Source organism: Equus przewalskii, chromosome 28 (genome assembly GCF_037783145.1).
Source record: "Equus przewalskii isolate Varuska chromosome 28, EquPr2, whole genome shotgun sequence".
NCBI lineage: Eukaryota > Metazoa > Chordata > Mammalia > Perissodactyla > Equidae > Equus > Equus przewalskii.
This window is the reverse complement of record NC_091858.1, coordinates 38,308,877-38,328,921: the sequence shown is the minus strand read 5'-3', so window position 1 is coordinate 38,328,921 and position 20,045 is coordinate 38,308,877. Positions and strand designations below refer to the sequence as shown.

Below are 20,045 nucleotides of genomic sequence, written 5' to 3'. Positions count from 1 at the left end.
TCTTGGCAGTGATGCAGTTACATGAGATTTGGTTCATTTCACACCAGGTTTTCAGGGATGTTGCATTACACCGTGTTTTCCTGGCTGGTAGGATTTTCCGGTAGTCTCCTGAGAATGACGCCCATGTGGAGTTTGGACCCCAGCGCTCTCCTTCAGCATCCCGCGAGCACAGTGATCGGGAAGTGCTGCTGACTCACCGGGCTGAGCGCCGTGGCCGGGCTGGAGCTCAGACTCGCGCACGACCGTACCCGAGATCAGAAGTCTGTGGTTTGGAGACTGTGTGCCTTTGATTTTCCCGTTTTGGATGCGTGTTTTACCAGAATCTAGGTGGTGTTGCGGTTGGTCGGAAGCTCTGCGCATTCCCTGGGTGCTCCGCGTGGAGTTCCTGTGCAAGCAAGGCCGGTCCGTTCTCTGTGTGTGTTTAAACAGCCCTCCGTGTGCGTACACTGGAGTTCTCAAACGTGTCTTCCCTCGGCTTCTCATTCCCATGGTGGTGGGGCGGCCGCCTGGCGCCGTGCAGGCGTGTGAGCTGAGAGCTGGCTCTGCCCGTGCCGGCGGGGCGCTGACCCTGACACTTAGTCCCCTGGCTTCAGTCACCTTCCCTGTGAGGTGGGATGCGGGGAGCGCGCCGCCTGCCTCACGTGGTCGTGAGGATCAGAGTGGAACGAGGTCACCGAGGCCCCAGGACGGGGTGATGGGCTGAGGTGAGGGCTGGTGGCCGTGGAGCCAGGACTGACATTGGGGCCCCTGGTTGGCTGTGTTCTTGGCTCAGATCTGTTCTGCTCCTCTGCATGGAGCTTCTCTGTGAGTTTCGCCTGCACCCACATTGTGAAGGCGCTTTTTACCACAGAAAGAGCTGTGTTTATAAGGCAGTGTTGTGCACCCCATACTTATGGCAAAGCAGTTTTAATCGCTTTCTGATTGTTGTTTGTTTAGATCCAGCAATCTCTGTGAGAGACAGGGTCTTTTGTTTTTATTGATTTAAAAAAACTGTGAGTATTTTTGTTAAATTAGACACATCAAAACGACTTGTTATCTGACACATCTGAAGTATGACTCTGCAGGTTTTCCTGGGAACTTTAGAAAATGTATGCTTCCATGACTCTCCAGTTTCTGGTCTCGATGATTTCCTTAAATAAGTCGCCCAGTGCTGGCTCCGTGTCCAGCAGGACCTAGTTGTGCACATTGAGGGGGGCAGTGAGCGGATCCAGGGTGTCTCGGCCGTTCCGCGTCCCTCTCCCGGGGTCTGTCTGGTTCCTGACCTGTTGTCGTGGGGTCTTTCCCGGGGCATCCTCATCACACCTCATCACAGGTCTGCCCCTCTCAGCCGGCGGTGCCCCTGCGCAGACAGTCCGCGCTCTCCAGGGGGATCTCTCCCGGGCGGGGTGAAGTCCCCTGGGGGTCTTCCGAGTTCTGAAGGTCGCTCAGCTTCTCTCCCTGATGGTCACAGTGACTTGTGTTTTCTGCGTAGAGGTAATTTTATAACGTACGTCCATTTGTTACTTTCCTGATAGCTGACTTTTGTATACATATAACCCTCAGTTCCTTCTAATTTGGCCTTTCCCCTAAACAGCCATGCGTATGTGCAGCCAGCCTCGTCTGGGCTGTGGGGGTGGAACTGTGTTAGGAATTTCTACAGTTCTTCTCAGTCCTAAACATCAACTTCTCTTCTTTGGGTTTAATTGTTCAGCAGGATTGTACCTAGCTTACTTATACTGTGATTGATTATTTTCAAACCTCATGGAAAGACGTAAAAGGTTCAGCTGCTACCATTTCCTGAGTGAGGACACCAGGAGTGGAGCTGGATGCTGTGTAGACGCACCTCCCTGAGTGAGGACACCAGGCATGGAGCTGGGTGCTGTGTAAACACATCTCCCTGAGTGAGGACACCAGGTGTGGAGCTGGATGCTGTGTAGACGCACCTCCCTGAATGAGGACACCAGCCATGGAGCTGGATGCTGTGTAAACGCATCTCCCTGAGTGAGGACACCAGGTGTGGAGCTGGGTGCTGTGTAGACGCACCTCCCTGAGTGAGGACACCAGCCATGGAGCTGGATGCCGTGTAGACACATCTCACTGAGTGAGGACACCAGGCATGGAGCTGGGTGCTGTGTAGACACATCTCACTGAGCGAGGACAAGAGGCATGGAGCTGGGTGCTGTGTGGACAGCATCTCACTGAGTGAGGGCACCAGGCGTGGGGCTGGGTGCTGTGTAGATGCACTCCCTGAGTGAGGACACCAGGCATGGAGCTGAATGCTGTGTAGACACACCTCCCTGAGCGAGGACACCAGGCATGGAGCTGGATGCTGTGTGGACACATCTCACTGAGCGAGGACACCAGGCATGCAGCTGGGTGCTGTGTGGACACATCTCACTGAGCGAGGACACCAGGCATGGAGCTGGGTGCTGTGTGGACACATCTCACTGAGTTTGTGACACCGCTGTGAGAAAGGTTCTTCTATGGGCAAACCCTCAGCCAGACCAGCAGAAAAAAAGAGAGAGAACTCAAATAAAATCAGAAATGAAAGAGGAGACATTATAAGGGATGCCTAGAAAAAAGAGGACCGTTAGGGACTATTATGAACAATTATAGGCCAACAAATTGGACAACCTACAAGAAATGGATGAGTTTCTGGAAATATACAACCTACCAAGACTGGATTGAGAAGAAATTGGAAGCCTGATCAGACAATAACCAGTAATGAGATTGAATCAGTAATCAGAAGCCAACACAGGAAAGCCCGGGACAGACAGCTTCACGGCTACGTTCTACTGACTATTCCAAGGAGAATGAATGCCAGTTCTCCTTAAACTCTTCCAAAAAATAGAAGTACAGGGAATACTTTCAAACTCATTTTATGAGGCCAGCATCACACTGATACCAAGGCCAGATGAGACCCCACAAGAAAAGAAAACCGCGGTGATGTCTGTTACCAGGTTCAGCGATGAGGGGACCAAAGCCCAGGGCTGAGCTGCCCGAGGGTTCCAAGCTGGCTCCGGGGACAGGGTCTGCCCTGCTCTGGGCTCCTGGGGACGAGGCATGATGCTGCCACATGCATCGCCTGTCCTGGAAGCCTTCTTGGTGTTTCCTCCATAACAACTCAGCGTGACGCTGGTACTTTCTGTGTAAACTTCGAAACAACAGTGAAGACCTTTCTTCAGGTGGAGGAAAAACCTGACTCTTGTTTCCTTGTTCTTGCTTCTCAGGTTTGTTGTGTATTAAAGTTTAAACACTGTTTAATTTTAATCTATGACTTTACATACATTTTAAATTAAAGTAACATTTGCACATAGTTTAAAAAAATCAAATAGGACAGAAGGAGTTAGAATGAAAAGCAACAGCGTCTTGCTCCACCCCTGGCCATCCCAAAGCCCAGGAGAGTCACGTGGAACTCCCTTTTTTTAAGTAGACTTTGTTTTTAGAGCAGTTTTAGGTTCACAGCAAAAGTGAGAGGAAGGTGCAGAGGTTCCCCATAGGTCCCCTGCCCCCCGCACACGCACAGCCTCCCCCACTGTCAACATCTACGTTGGTTACGATGGATGGACCTGCGTTGACGCGTCCTCGTCTCCCGGGGTCCACAGTTCACATTAGGTTCTTTCTCGGTGTTGCGCATTCTGTTTGTCTGGACAAAGGTGTGATGACGCTTCTCCCCCAGCAGGTCTCAGACAGAGCGGTTCCCTGTGTGACTCAGGACTGTGTCTGTGTGTTTGGGTCTGCGTGGATGGTTTCCGTGGCTCCTGACTCATCTATGTTAGATGCTGTTCACTCTTTACCACAGCTTCCCCTTCCCTCGTTATAAGGAGGTTGTTGCTTTTTGTTCTCTCTGCTAACTCGCTAACATGGTAACAATTCCACACCTCTTTCTTCCTCTCCCAGCTCTGGCCGTTCTGTAACGTGGGCCTCTTGACTCTCTTGTTTCCCTTCCACTGGCCGATGTTTGTCAAGGTTGACGGCGTTTGAGTTCTGTTTAGTAATCCCAGTTAAGTTGGGCGCTTTTTCTGTGGGTTGAAAATTGCAGGTAAATGTTTGTGTTGGCCTTGTTTTCCGAATGCTGACTGTTCGCGGCAGAGCCCACGGGGCTCATTTCTGACTTTCTTTCTCAAACAGCTTCTTGTTCCTGCTCGAGTGTCCAGTGACTTTTTCTTTTCTTGCCTTTTCTTTCCTTTTTGCCTTCTGAAGTGTTCCAGGTGCTCACGGGATAGCGTACGTTTCTTCAATGTCGCTGCCTCCTTCCCCCCATTCTTGACCCTTGTCTTGGACCCTCAGAGCTCATGGCTTTCCAGTGAGCTTTGCCCTTTTTCAGTCTTGTTTCTCGCCTCGTTAGACCTGTTGTTTCTTAAATCTTCTGTCTTTTTCTGTCTGACTTTCACCCTGGTTTTGTTGATGCGCATCTTCAAATAATGTCCTAAGAAAATAAGAGTAGAAGGTAAAATTTCTGATCTCGCCCATCGGAATTCTGCCCTCATGTTGAAAGTTCGCCTGGGGCTGGAATTCTAGGGTCTAGATGATTTTGCATGAAAATCCTGAAGACATTTTTGTTTCGTTTTAATTCATCCTTGTTCCTTTGTCGTAGCTGACTTCTCTCTGCACACGTCTGGTTTCTTCTCTGCCTTTGTCCTGAAGATTCACAAGGCTGTGCTTGGGTGGAGGTTTTCCCCTCTCAGTGGAGACGCTTGGCTGTGTGGACTCCTCCGTCTGGAGTTACGTGCTTTCCGATTTTGTCAGCTCTCGTGTGCTCTTTCTCTGTTAATCTTTTCCCATCTATCTTTGCTCTTGTTGGCTTTTTCTTTTCTTTTATAAGCATTGATTCTTTGCATGCAGGACCCCCTCCTGGTGGACTCTTCATGTCATGTGTCTTTCCTAGGATATACTTTTGAGTCTCTTAAATTTTTGTTCTACTTTCTGGCAAGTTTTCTCAATGTTATCTTCTAATGCTTCCATCGAAATTGTAATCTCAACAATTTTATTCTTAATTTCTAAGACCCATTTTTGTTCCCTCTTTCTTTCTTTTTAAGGCCCAATATCTTCTCAGATTTCTCTGTGGAGACTAATTCTCCTTTTTGTTGTTGTTCTTTTGCCCTGGGTCACTTGCTCTGTTCATTTTGGGTCCAGCTCTGTGTTTGCAGGTGGAATTGTCCCAGGTGGCTTCTCTGGAGGCTGCTGGGTGGAGCTGGCCATGTGGCTGGAGAACCCGAGTCCCAGAGTTCGGATTCATCGGGAGCCATCAGGTTTAGTTTTGAAAGCAGGAGTGCACCAGTGTCACGTGTGGGGGTGATTGTCAGGCTGATGGGCATTTTGTGGGAAGGGACGTGAAGACCGACTCCTGGTACCTCAGGCCTCCCTGACGTTTAGGGATGGCTCGCTGTGTGCCAGGCCATGTCAGAGCCCTTTGCACGGATTCCTTTCACACTGGCTTCCCTCGACCCCCCTGCGTTGGATCTGTGTTTGTCTCTCCCAGTGGCCGGTCCTGGTGTCTCAGGGCCTCAGCGGGTGGTGGGCCTTCTTGGCTCTGACCTGCCTTGTCGTCACCTCCTCTGCTCTGGGTCATCACTTGCCTCCTCCTTGCCCACTTCCTGTAAATGCACATCAGGTAGACGACAGTGGGCTCTGGACCAGCTCGAGTCAGACATAAACTACCATTTTATTGTATGAATGCTTTTCAGCTTGGAAATGTAGTAGAATTCTCTATCATCATTTAAACAACATTGGCCAGAACTTTGGTAAGAGTATCCTCATTTCTGTGTCTCCATGGCATCGTTTCAAAACATCTGTGGATTTCAACATTTCACGAGTAGGTGTGGAGATACCGAGTGTCAGAGTGATGATTTTGACCTGGGTGGACAATAGGTCTGTGTGTTGGTTTCCCGTGGGGAACACTTCCCTCTGATATTTGAAAGCAGGCGTCTTAGCAGCCGTGGTAGAGAGAGACCTACTCCTATGTGCATAAACGTGTGTGTTATGTGTGTGCACGATCCTGCCTTGTAGAAGACAGAACACAGTGAAACACAGAACATTATGCAAGCTCCCTCTTTTCCCTAAAATTAATGCTTGAGAAGGTGCCTGAGATCAAGGAGCCCTCCTCAGTCTTCTTGTCACACCTGTCTGTCCTCTTGCATCCCTTGCCTGGTCCTGGCCTGTAAGGACCCTGGGAGGAAAGGGTGTACCCGTCTCTGGGGGGACTCAAAACGCTGGTGAGGGGAGTAAGAAGGTAGATGACCCCAAGGCCCGGGGTACGTGCCCTGGTTCAAGTCAGGTGGTTCTGAGTTCTTTGTTTTCAACAGAACCAAAGGAGGGCCTAATTGAATTGTGATCTGGGGGTCATTGAGAATACTTTTGATGAAATGTTGCTGTGAGTTTTGGCGTATAACTTTGTGGGAGTCCGTGGCTGGAGCGACAATACAGTAACAAGACTCCTTTTGACTTTGTGAAAAATGTTTCTCATGCTTAGATCAAAAAAACCCAAAATAAATATAGTATGGAAGTGATGCCCGACTCAGTTTTAGTCCAGCAAAAGTAATATTTATTCAAGGATACATTAAAAAAAACCTGTGTCACGAAGTGGTAAAGTTTACTTTTATGTTTAAAATTATTGATAAAAATTTGCAATATCTGTGGGACCTCGTGGTCACAGGATGTCTTAAAATGTGAATTTTAATCCTCATACATATCTTTGTTGCACGGAAGTATGAAATGATCAATAAAAACTTTCAAGCATAAAATGTTTTACTTTAGGGTGAAATTCTCTGGAGTAAGTGGAGTGAAGAGTTGCAGAAGTGAGAGTAACAGTACAATTTCTCCCTGGTGGGTTCACGTGGTCTAAAGAGAGTTGATACCTTGTCTCCTTTGTGGGGCCTGATCTGCGGGCCACATGGGATGGCCCTGAGGATGGTGGCCATTGAATGGAGATGGTCATTTCAAGTCCAATGGATACGTTTAAAAAAATGAGCAATAATTTTGTTTAAAATGGCAGTAATTACAATATACTAGGAATTAAATAATTCGTGATGCTTTACTAGTTATTCAGAATTCTTCGGAGGGGTACTCAAGCAAAAGAATTGTGGAGGCCACTAGTTTAGGGACGCAGGCACTGGGAAATCAGGTGGCTTTGGGATCGTGGGGATAAGGGTGGAAGGGGACATTAGGAAACCCGGCTCGGGCTGCTCACGCCCTAGGAGGAAGATGATGCCGCAGAAATGCATCACAAGGTTGCATGCAGCTGCAGCGATGGCCTCACCACCTCTGGGTCTCGGGTTCACACCACATTTATCTTTCATGCTGTTATTATACTTATTTGAGAAACTTAATTTTTAAAGAGTTGCATCTTATTTAAGCAAAGTGCAGTGTTACTATTTTCAAGTAACCGTTTTTGCATATCAAGAGAAAGAGCCCTCTACTCAGATTTTGTTGTAGTAAAATTGCTTGAATCTGAAGGGCTATGATTGACCATCTCGACTCTGCTATTGTCCTCTCAGGAGTTGTTAAGGAGTGAACGCTGGAAAGGAGTGACATATAAATAGACCTTGAAATGGGATTTTGTTATATAAGCGGTTCCTACTTTCAAGACCATTCCTGGCAGGATTTGCCTGGAAGGATCTAGGAAGAATAGGAGACAGGGAGTGACAATTTATAATTATGGAAATTCACGGTGAATGTCAAAGACGATTTAGGTAGATGAACAGATGGTGACTGGTCAGTAGCAGTGCAAGGATGTGATGCTGGCTGAGAAAAGGTGCCTACCCAGCCGAGTACTCGATACATTCTTCTCTGAGAGTGTCACATGTGCTCACATGTGGAGGAATCCTTCCTGAGCAGGATGCCTTGTGCTTGTGGAAGACATGAGGAACTCAATACACATTAGCTGAATTTAAAAGGAGTAAGAAGAGACTGGCCTGGTGGTGCAGCAGTTAAGTCCGTGTGCTCCGCTTGGGCAGCCCAGGGTTCACGGTTTGGATCCTGGGCATGGACCTGCACACCGCTCATCAAGCCATGCTGCGGTGGTGTCCCATATTAGTAGAGGAAGATGGGCATAGATGTTAGCTCAGTGACAGTCTTCCTTGAGCAAAAAGAGGAAGATTGACAACAAATGTTAGCTCAGGGCCAATCTTCCTCACACACACCCCCAAAAAGAATAAGAAGAATCAGGGAAACTGAAATAAAAATCTTTCTAATTACAGTCTTGAACCTTAGTTGATAATTTCCTTATTTAAAACAAAATTGGAAATTTCACAAAAAATGACAGCATCGCAAGGTAAATGAAGTGGTTTTTGGAAGCTGGGAATTTGACCGTATTTGGCCATGCTTTTAGTTGGAAAGCTTCACTCTTAAGAGCCTAGTTCATTCCCATAGGATATTTATGTGTTACAGTTTCCTAATCTATAACCAAATTTAGTTTTTATGGTTTAAATATATTGGTGAGATTCTGAGTCATGATTCCTTCCTGCAGAAAGTGTGACATCTGTCTAAATGCAGTGCTGGGGCCCATTGTGCTGTGCAAGTGGTTGCCACTGGTTTCTCCACTTTGACGAGCAGTCAGGTGTGGATTCAGATGGCAGCGTCGACAGGCTTCTCTCTGCAGAAAGATGAGGAGGTGTTTGTGCAACATCTTTTAGTTCCTATTTAGGGAATTACTTCTATCACAATGCTTTTTAAACACTTGCTCCGTAACTGCCTTGCTTCCTATGAATTACTCTATCCAAGAGAAAAAAATTAGATCAAAACTTACATAAACACTTATTATATACTTTTATCATGTTGGTGTTTAAAAAAGAACTTATCAATTTCTTCCAAAGCCCATTACCGTGTCTTCTGACAGAATAACAACTGGGATATGGCTGTTTGGTGTCCTTCGACATCCTCGGTGCCGTGTGGCCTGGCGTTGTTCCCCGAGTTCAAGTGGTTCTGTTCATCGTTAGGTAATAAAACTCACCCATGTGTTCTTGGTCAGTTAGTTTTCTGCTTCTACACAACGGTAACCTGTACCACACGCACCGTGAAATTGGGCCCTGCTTATGTGCTTGTGGTTACAGCAGGTGGATGATGTGTGCTGTCCCTGGAGCAGCTGAGCGCAGGCCTTAGCCGCACGGATTCCTTCGTAGATCCCAGCACGACCCGGACAAAAGGCTGTTCCTCTATCGCAAATACTAATCACAGAACTTTTAAAAAGTTTGTATTAGAATCCACCCACAGCTCCAGATATTTTGTAATTTAACCTATTCAGAGCAAAGTGGAGATTCAGGAAGGAAAAAATTTTCTCAGTAACCACAACAGAGTCAATAAAGCTTGTGGCTCTCACTTACACGGTTTGACAGTGAGTGGTGGTAGTGAGCGAGTTTGATTGGGAAGTTCGACTTGGCGTTTAGAAAGTGTTTAGTGACGTTCGAGTACTCCAGAGGGAGGTGAGAATTAGGGGCAGCTGTGGGGGGGGGCTCCCCTCACCCCACCTAGATTTCAATGTGAGTTTCTCTGTTTTTGTCTGTATTTTATATTGGAGTTTTTGTGTACAGTTTATTTGAAATTAATTCAGTTGCAAAAACAAATGGTACCATGAACAAGAAGATTTTCAAGGGCCCTTGTGGGCCTAGGGTGACTTGAGGCTCAGTGAAGGTGAAGCTCTGTGCTCCCTAAAGACCCGTTTTCCCTTTGTGTGTGTGTAGTTTGTTGAGACTATCCTTGAGCCTTACAGAATGATTAGCAAAATGGAAGAAACTCTTCACCAAGTGATTCTGACAGTGTGGGTCCCATGGTTGGTAGAGGCAGTTTCTGTTGATTTGTGGGGAGAGGAGCAAAATAATGATTTGCCAAATGCGTTGCATTTGACTTAATTACAGTGACATTGACATTTAAATACAGCAGCTCTTAGGGGGAGGTGAATATCAGTCTAGATTAGGTTCTAACACAACGTGAAGAAAGATCCTGAAATAACAATGACTTAAAAAGAAATTATTTTTTCCATAATATAAACTAGGGCCAAACTGAGGAGCTCCAGGACTCTGTGAAAGTTCCTTCAGCGTCAGGGGCACGGGCTTCTGTTTCGTCGTTCTGCCAGCCTGAACTTGTGTGTTCCGTCTCCTGGGTGAGGACGAATGCTGGCGCTCCAGCCATCTTATCTGCTTTCCAGCCAGAGTAAGCAGGAAGGAGGATGGCACACTCCCTGTGGTTAAGCCCATTTCTTAGGGAATCACACACAGCGTTTCTGCTAACATCTCACCATCCAAAAGTTAGTCAAATGATAACTCCTATCCTCAGGGTAAGCTGGGGGAGGTAGTGCTTATCCTAGAGCAGGAGTACACAAACTTTTTCTGTAAAAGGTCAGATCATAAATATCTGAGGCTTGTCAGGCCACATGGCCTCTTATGCACTGCTTGTCTCTGTCGTCATCATGTGAAAGCAGTCTGACAACAGAGAAATGGGTAAGCATTGCCATATTCCAAGAAAGCTTTATGGACACTGAAATTTGAGTTCCATATAATTTTCACATCATAAAATGTTATTTTGATTTTTTTCAACCATTTGACAATGTAAACACAGATTTTAGCTTGTGGGTCATGTAAAAACAGGCAGTGGCAATTGACCTCCTGGTCAGAGTTTGCCGACCCCTCTTCTAGAGTGCCAGGAGTCCAATTAAAACTCAGGGGTTCTAGAAACAAAGAAGGACATTATATATTGATAAGAGGTTCAATCCATCAAGAAGATATAACAATTATAGACGTATAGGTACCTAACAACAGTGCTCCAAAACATGTGAAGCAAAAACTGATAGCATTGAAGGGAGAAATAAGCAGTTCTGTAGTAACAGTTGGAGACATTGATAACCCTTTTTCAGTAATAGATGCAACAACCAGACAGAGCAACAATAAGGAGCTGGAGGACTTGAGCCGCGCTGAAAACAGACGATGCCGTGGAGCTAAGAGGCCTGTACTGACACTCCACTCAGCAGCAACTGCACATTCTTGAAGTTCACGTATGACGTTCTCCAGCATAGACCATATGCAGGCCCATGAAACAAGCCTCGATAAATTTCAAAAGGTAGAAATAACACAAGGTATGTTTTTTGACCACAATGTAATGAAACTAGAGATTAATAATGGAAGGAAGACAAAGATCACAAATATGTGGAAATTAAGCAACACACTCCTAAATAACCAATGAACCAAAGAAAAAAATCACAAAGGAAATAAGAAAATCCCTGGTGGCAAATGAAAAAAAAAGCACAACATACCAGAACTCATGGGATGCAGCAAAGGCAGCACTCAGAGGAAAATTTATAGCTTCAAATGCCTACGTTAAAAACAAGAAAGATCTCACATCAATAACCTAACTGTACGTCTTGTGGAACTAGAAAGAGAACAACAAACTAAACCTGGGCTTAGCAGAAGGAAGGAAATAATAAAAGTCAGAGTGGAGGTACACACATAGAGTAGAGAAAATCAGTAGAGAAAATCAACAAAATCAAAAGTTGGTTCTTTGAACAGATCAGTAAAACTGACAGTCTTTAGCTAGGTTGACTAAGGGAAAAAGAGAGAAGACTCAAATTACTAAAATCAGAAATGAAAGCAGGGGCATTTTTACTGACTTAATAGAGATAAAAAGGATTATAAGATAATACTGCAAATACATGCAAATATCCTCAGCAGAATACTGGCAAACCCAAATTCAATGGCATTGTAAAAGAATTACGCACCATGACCAAATGCGATTTATCCTGGGAATGAAAGGAACCACTGTTCAACATGTGAAAATCAATCAGTGTAATAGACCACATTAATAGAATGAAGGAGCAATCCCACGTGATCATTTCAATGCAGAGAAAGCATCTGAAGGCACATGAAAAGATGTTCAGCATTGCTAATTATTAGGGAAATGCAAATCAAAACCACAATGAGATATCACCTCACACCTGTCAGAATGGCTATTATTAAAAAGAGGAGAAATAACAAATGTTGGAGAGGATGTGGAGCAAAGGGAACCCTCATACACTGTTAATGGGAATGTAAATTGGTGCAGCCACCATGGAAAACACTATGGAGATTCCTGAAAAAATTAAGAATAGAACTACCATATTATCCAGCTATTCCACTTCTGGGTATTTATCCAAAGAACAGAAAAAACACTAATTTGAAAAGATAAATGCACCTCTATGTTCATTGCAGCATTATTCACAATAACCAAGACTTGGAAACAGCCTTAACAGCCTAAGTGCCCATAAACAGATGAATGGATAAAGAAGATGTGGTATATGTACACAATGGAATACTACTCAGCCATAAAAAAGATGAAACCTTGACATCTGTGACAACATGGATGGACTTTGAGGGTTTTATGTTAAGTGAAATAAGTCAGATAGAGAAAGTCAAATACTGTATGATTCACTCATATGAAGATAAACAACAACAACAAAAAAACACATAGACACAGAGAACGGGTAGGTGCATATTGGCATCAGTATACATTTTTTGAGAAAATAAAAAAAGAAGATCTAAGGTGTATATCCAAAGGAAGTGAAATCACCATCTTGAAGAGGAATCTGCCCTCCCGTGTCCGCTGCAGTGTTATTCACAGTAGCCAAGATTTGGGGAAAACCCAAGTGTCCCTCTATGGATGAATGGATAAAGAAGAGGTGGTGTATATAGGCAATGGAGTGTTGTTCAACCGTGAGAAAGAAGGAAATCCTGTCATTTGTGACAACATGGATGGACCTTGTGGGCATTATGCTCAGACAGAGAAAGACAAATACTGTGTGATCTCACTTGTATGTGGCATCTGGAAACATCTAACTCATAGAAAGAGAGAGTGGAATGGTGGTTGCTAGGGGCTGGGGGGGCGGCAAACGGGGAGATGTTGCTCAGAGGGCACAAGCTTCCAGTTATAAGGTGAGTAAGTTCTGAGGATCTAACGTACAGCTTGGTGACTGTAGTTAGTAATGCTGGTTTGTATCCTGGAAATTTCCTACAGAGAAGATCTTAAGTGTTCTCACCACACACCTCCTACTCCCCACAAACGGTAACTGTGTGACATGAAGGATGTGTTTACCAACCTTATTGTGGTAAAGGTTTCACAATATATTCATGTATCAAATCATCACATTGTACACCTTAAACTTACATGTCACATGTCAATTATATCTCAATAAAGCTGGAAAAAGGAAGCTATATATATATACATATATATAATCAGATCTTAATTTAGTCTAGCGTCTCCATCCGCACCGGATGTGAAACTCCTGCGGTTACTCTGTGGTCTCCTAACGCATCTTTGCCCACAGGTAGGGAAGCGCCAGGTAATACATTTCTGTTTCACTGGTGCCTAATGAATTCTGAATATGTTGTTACTCATTAAATATGTACAGTTTATGACTTTATGGGATTAAAAAATGTTATAAGGCCCCTGAATACAGTGGTCGAGATATGGCGGTATGCAGTGTCCTGGCAGATGAGGAGAAGTGTGAAACCTGGGATGATGTGGGGAAAGGAGAAGCCAGATGAGCAAAGGAGCCATGGCCGGGTCCTTGGACGTGTCCATCACGGCCACAGAGCCTTCGGACGAGCAGAGACACGACATGTAAATCACAGAAACGCCAAGTGCTGGCCGCAGCGGAGGGGGAGAGGGCGGGGCCGGCCGCTGCCTGGGCCGTCACTGAGGTGTGATATGAAGGGAGTGAGCTCTTGAGGAAGCTCCGTCATACCTGTCTCGTAATTCTCATTAGAGCTACTCTGAGTCGCTAGGCTTGTATTGAACTAATATGTCCTCAGAACGTGTCCCGTGCCAGCCAGTGCAAGGGGGGCCTTCTCCCCATCAATGGAAGAAGGACGAGGCCTGGAGCAGCTGGGTCACGTCCACCTTCACACAGCCGTGGGCAGGCGGGGTCTGCATCCCGGTTTCTGAATCCATGTTGGGATCTGTCCCCATGACCTTGTACTCAGTTCAGCTCTTCTTGTTTCCTGATTGGAAACTGAGGTGTTAGGACTGTGTCTGATTTGTTCTATTTCTTTGTGTGTGTGCTAAGCCTCTTTGCTATTAATATTTTAATAAGTGTGTAAGTAGTGGTGGTGGTTGTGCAACATTGTGAATGTGCTTCGTGCTGCTGAATTGTGCACTTAAAAAAGGTTGAAATGGTAAGTTTTATGTTATGTATATTTTACCACAATAGGAAGTATATAGGAAGATGTTGAGTGTATGATTTCCTGAATAATACAGTTTTTTTTTTTCACTGATGCTGGAAGAGCCAAAGTAATAAGGGTTTCTCTCTTTTGAAGGTGGACTTTGCCCCTGTCACTTATAATAACTGTAGATCCTATTTTTTTTTTAAAGATTGGCACCCGAGCTAACAACTATTGCAGATCTTCTTTTTTTTTTAAATTCTTCTCCCCAAAGCCCCCCAGTACACAGTTGTGTATTCTAGTTGTGAGTGCCTCTGGTTGCGGCATGTGGGACCCCGCCTCAGCATGGCCTGATGAGTGGTGCCATGTCTACACCCGGGATCTGAACCAGCGAAACACTGGGCCACTGAAGTGGAGTGTGCGACCTTAACCCCTCTGCCACGGGGCTGGCCCCCGTAGATACTATTTTTTGATGACAGGTGTCAATTTTTAAGAGGTGATGTGATTGGAACACTCCATGTTTTCTTCTCTGTCTTAGATTTTAAAGGATTAAAATGCAGAATTGTTGATATATTGGAAATCCTAAAATAAATTTTCGTGGTGCTTTTTGCACTCTGCTCGCACGTATCCCATTTCAGGGGCCTTCAGCCTCTCTCATAATTAAAAAAAAATAATGTGTGCATACTTTGTAATCACCTCTAAGTAATTCTGTACATAAAACACGTTAGGTGCCGTCACATATGTTAAGTGTGTATTATTACAAAAGGCTTTCTAGTCCTTCTTGCCTGGAGATATGAAAATAATCCAAACCTGTTAGTTAAAATGATGTGTAATGTGCAGCCTGGCCAACGGGGACAGTAAATTCCCCTCTTCGTCCAGGAGCACAGAATATAAAGTAGAAAGTGTCTTCAGGAACAGAATGTGCAGCTCTCGTCACATAGACTTTTCCTCTTACATTTCAAGGTGAAGCTGATCTTGTGAAGGATCCGTGCCCTCCGAGGATCCACGTGTTTCTGTTTCTAGATGCTTCCCCACGTGGAGATCCCCTCCTCCCTTCTCTGACGTCTCTCTGCTCCTGTAACCATTTCTGAGGCCACTGCCCCGATTAACCCCATCCGATTAACCCCATCCGGCTGTTCAGAGCTGTGGGTGGGATCCGCGGGAGCTGGTTTCGAGTTTCGTTTGTAGCTCTTTCTTGGTCTGGGGCACACGTGTGTGCGTTTGTGTGGTACAGCTCTTCGGCCAAGCAGTGATGAAAGTGGGTGTGAAGCCACATAAATCTGAGTTCAGATTCTGACCCAGCCACTATTAATAGCCTGGGGTCAGTCACTCAGTCTAAGTACTGGTTTCCTTCCTGAAAAGGGGTGCTTGTTCCACTCACTCCCCAGGGTTGTTCTGAGAATCGACGAGAGGGGTGTGTTGAGTCCTCAGCCTGGGGCTCAAACATGTCCGCCGTCTCTTACGCCGTCTCCCTTCACGGCCAGCAGCATCGCAGGACTTCACGGGCGCTCGGGAAATGCTGGTTCTGCAGGTCCTCCACATACCAGAGGACCCTGACGTGACTTCCAGGGTCTCTGAGGAACACGACTATTTTTAAAAAATATTTTCACCTATGATGAAGCTGTGTTGCCTTGTTACTAATGTATTGTTATTATTGTAGGGGCAGCAGTAACTCTGTAGGTATAAAATATGAATTTTTCTCTGTTTTGTGCCCCTTCTTCATTTTTTACAATTTTTTTTCCTCCAGGATGACTATCTGTAACCTTCAGTTTGTTTATTCATTTTGCTCTTTTGATTTCCTGTCTCTTCATGTTAATTAATACAGAATTCTCTTGTTGGTGAAGCTTCTAAGACAGTTTCATTCTTCCGGAAAACAGTGACTGTCGAGGAACGCGTTGGCACGGTTGTGTTGACGGCGTCTGGGTGACTCTCTGGGAGGCGCGGTCCCTCAGGGCTGTTTCTGGCCCGTCGCACGGACTGTGGGGTGGCCTGGTGACCTGCTCATCTCGCTCCGAGATGCACACAGTGCCTGTTGCTCACTCACCGACTGGTTGGTCCCTCGACTCCCACTCTGCTGCGGGACCTGCGGGCTCAGAGATGAGTCAGCGGTTCCTGTGCCCCACGGCCTCGTGGCAGCAGACGGAAGGGCGCCTGTGACACTGGGTGTCGACTTCACGGAGGAGCCTCGCCCAGAGGGCTTCTCACGGTGGAGGCAGTGCTGAGCCCTCTGCCTGGGGGCCCTCCATGACGGCGCTTCAGAGCAGAAGGACGATGTAGACAGGAGGACAGGTGTCTGTCACTCTGCCTTTTTGGGTCTCTCTATGCGCTTTACTTCAAACCTGAGCCCAGGTCCTGATTTGGCCTGTGCTCCGCCCCAAGCCCACCTTGCCCATGACTGAGCTTGTTAATCCGGGGACGTGGGGCCCCCCTCTGTACTCTGCAGCGTTTGCTGACCCCTTTAGTTTCTCTCCTTTGTTAGGAAACATCCTAATTTTCCTGTTGCTTCTCTGTAAGATTCTCCTCCGTCTTCTTAAGATCATCTTCCTGGGCTGGCCCCGTGGCTGAGTGGTTAAGTTCACACACTCTGCTTCGTGGCCCAGGGTTTCGCTGGTTTGGATCCTGGGCAGGGACCTAGCACTGCTCATCAGGCCATGCTGAGGGAGCGTCCCACACAGCCCAACTAGAAGGACCTACAACTAGAATATACAATTGTGTACTGGGAGGCTTTGGGGAGAAGAAGAGGAAGAAGAAAAACAAAGAAGATTGGCAACAGATGTTAGCTCGGGGCCAATCTTTAATGAAAAAAAAAGATTGCCTCCCTTTGCTCTCCCTTGGCACTTGCTGGCCTCCCCTGCTTGTGATTACGTGACTCTGCCCTGACCCTCAGGCAGGAGGATGCAGGGGAAAGACGAGTCCTGCCTCCCGACCCGCGATCTGACCTGCTCAGCAGTGCCTGGCTCGGGGTTTCTAGGGGCTTCTGTTCCTCACGTACTGTCCGCATTCCACTGCCTGGGCCGTAGCTGTCCTAGGAGTGATGGCAGCAGTAATACTCGCTGGTTCCCACGTGCCAGCGCTGCACGGAAGCCACAGCTGACACACGCAACCACCTGTTTGTTTTGTGGGTGCAGCCAGCGGAGCTCAGGGTCCCTGGTAACTCGGCTGAAGTCTGTGTGGCTGGTGAGTGGCAGAGCGGGAACTGAAACCCAGGTTTTTCTGTCTTCAGAGCCCACGCTCCTTTTGTTTCACCGTGTTACTTCCCTCCTCCTGGGTACTAAGATGTCTAAAGCAACAAATCCAGTCGATCCTTTGTGTTTTCCCCAGAATTTGCCTGGTGGGGGGTGTGGTTGGAGCCAAGGGCTGAGGAATGGCAGGGAGGGGAGAGGTGACGGTGTGAGGATGCTCAGCGGTGAGATCCAGAGGTGCCTCTCTGGGGACGGGCGGGCGAGCGAGGTGGGGCGGGCCAGCAGCAGGACCAGGCGCCTCCTCCTGGCCGGGCTGCTCTCCCCTGCTGGTGTCGCCGTGTTATTCACGGGCCCCGTGCTGCTAGGCTCGTTTATTTTAACTTTCTGGTGTCTGTGTGAGACAGCACGCGTTTTTCACTGTGGGCCTTGTTGATGTAGTTTTCAAACCCGCGTGAGCCACGGCCTGTCCTTGCGGGGCCAGAGGTGGCCTGGACAGTCGCCTTGACGGTCTCGGCTGCAATGTTGGGGGAACACGGGTGGAGAAAGCACGTTCCACCTCGTGGGATTGGGTCTGTTAGACGCTCCTCGGACAGAGCGTGATGACCTTGCGAGGGTAAGTGACATATTCCCGTGTGTGCTGACAAAGGGTTCTGTTTTGTCTGCTCATAATTTAAGCTTCTTAGCTTTGAATTGTATTAGCATTGTTATATAGTATACAACATAAATACCTATAAGTGTGAACGTACTTTTCCTAGACATATGATATTAAGATTATTTTGAAAACCTCATGTATTTGTCCCAAATAAGAACTTACTTTCTAACATCTGAATCATCATTACTGACGCTTATCGGGGCAGAACCACGTGGTAAACTGAGCCACCATCTACGAGTCATCGTGGGGCTCTTCCCGACCCTCTGCTCAGTCTCCTCCAGGCGCCATTGAGGAGCCCCTGCCCCCGGGCTCCACCACAGCCGCCGTCCATCCTTCCCCACCTTGCTTGCTGTGCGTCTCTCATCTGGCAGGAGTGAAGTATCAACCAACCAACAGGAACGTCGTCAGAGGGCTGGTGGAGGGCACTTCCATGTCTCTGCCCATTTCCCGGTTACTGGAAGAGCCGGCTTGGCTGTGGGTGAGGCTGATGCCTTCGGGCCCCTCAATTCACGAGCCGTGTGGGAAGTCCCCGCTGGGCCTGATCATGAAGAGCCAGGCCGGGGAGTCCTAGGATGCCGGATAAAGCAAGGAAGGCTGCAGACGGGTGGCATCGAGGGTGGCGTCACGCTCAGTGAACTGAGCCAGTCTCAGAAGGACAGACCGACGAGAGCTGCCGACGAAAGTCAAGTTCACGGACTCAGAGAGTGGGGCGGTGGCTGCCGGGGGCTGGGCCGAGGACACAGGGATCTCCTGCTCGGGGCGTGGACTTCAGGTCAGCGAGGGGGTGGGCTCTGGAGAGCGGCCGGGCAGCATCCGCCGCAGTCAGCAGGAGGGGCTCCGACGGCAGATCTCGTGTGGCGTGTCCTCACCACGGTCAGGTGACTCTCTCTGGGTTAAGCCGCCTTTCAGAAACACCGACTTCACCGCCTCGTTTTCAGCGTCTGTTAGTTCGCTTGTTGCTCATCAGCTCTTCTTCAAGTTTGCCGCTCAGTGATGCTTGTGGTGGCCTCGGGATGCAGACTAAGGAGAGACTTGTGATCTGCAGAACGGCTCTGTCCTCATACGGGACGAGTTGCGCTCGAACAGGGCCTGACGGCCTGGCAGTTTTGGAGGAAAAGTGCTTCTCCAGGGCACGGCGAGCGAGGGCACAGAGCCGTCCAAGTGCCAGCACGGGGACACGGGGGACGGTGGTGCCCTCTGCTGTCTGGACGTGTCCTTCCAGGTGCCACCGGAGGAGGGAAGAGGTCAGCGCTCAGCAAAGGGGTTTCTCATTTTTTATCAGAATATGAAAAATATCCTTCTTAATTCTTTATGGACATCCGCCTTTTATTGGTGGAAAGGACACAGGTTCCTTTTCTGATGATTTTCAACTGTTTTGTAGTGATTTGGGCACAATATTTGATGACAAAGTAATAATTGAGAAAATGAGGATAAATCTTATCATTTTTCTCAAATTAAAATTTCAGCGTTTTCTTTCTGAATCTCATTTGTTCCTCTCGCATAACTGTTGAAGCAGAGTGTTTCACGGTTTGCCCTCAGAGTGATGTTACATCAACACGTGCGCGTTCGTTTCTTTTTCTCCGATCGTGCTGGTCTGCTCGCGCTGCCCTAACAGGATGCGGCCTCTGGCGGCTTGAACAACAGGCCCCGGTTTCTCATGGTTCTGAGGCTGGAGGCCGGAGCCAGATGTCGGCGGGGTGGTGTCTGGCGAGGGCCTCGTCCTGGCTCGCAGACAGCGTCTTCGCCCTGTGTCCTCGCGTGGTGGTCCCTCTGTGCTCTTGCTCCTGGTGTCTCTTTCTCTCCTGAGGAGGACGGCGGTCCTATTAGGTCAGGGCCCCACCCCATGACCTCGTTTAACCTTAATCCCCTCCCCCCAGGCCCCGTCTCCAACCACAGTCACCCTGGGGTTAGGGCATCAAAACGGGAATCTGGGGGACACAATTCAGCCCATAACAGTGGTTAAAACATACGTGTTAAATCTGTTCTTCTGTACATAAAATGGTTATTGAGTTCAGGTGTAGAAAAACAACTGTATTCGTCATCGGCGTCTTTCTGACTCTGGTGTGTTGGTAGAATTATTCTTAAAACAACAGCGTATGCAACCATATCAGC

The 20,045-nt window shown here is 47.3% G+C and overlaps 1 protein-coding gene across 8 annotated transcripts in view; it reads left to right on the top strand.

Moving 5' to 3' along the window:
- The window catches only part of DLGAP2 (DLG associated protein 2), an 817,721-nt gene that overhangs the window by 16,215 nt on the left and 781,461 nt on the right, over positions 1-20,045 (top strand). The window lies entirely within an intron of this gene.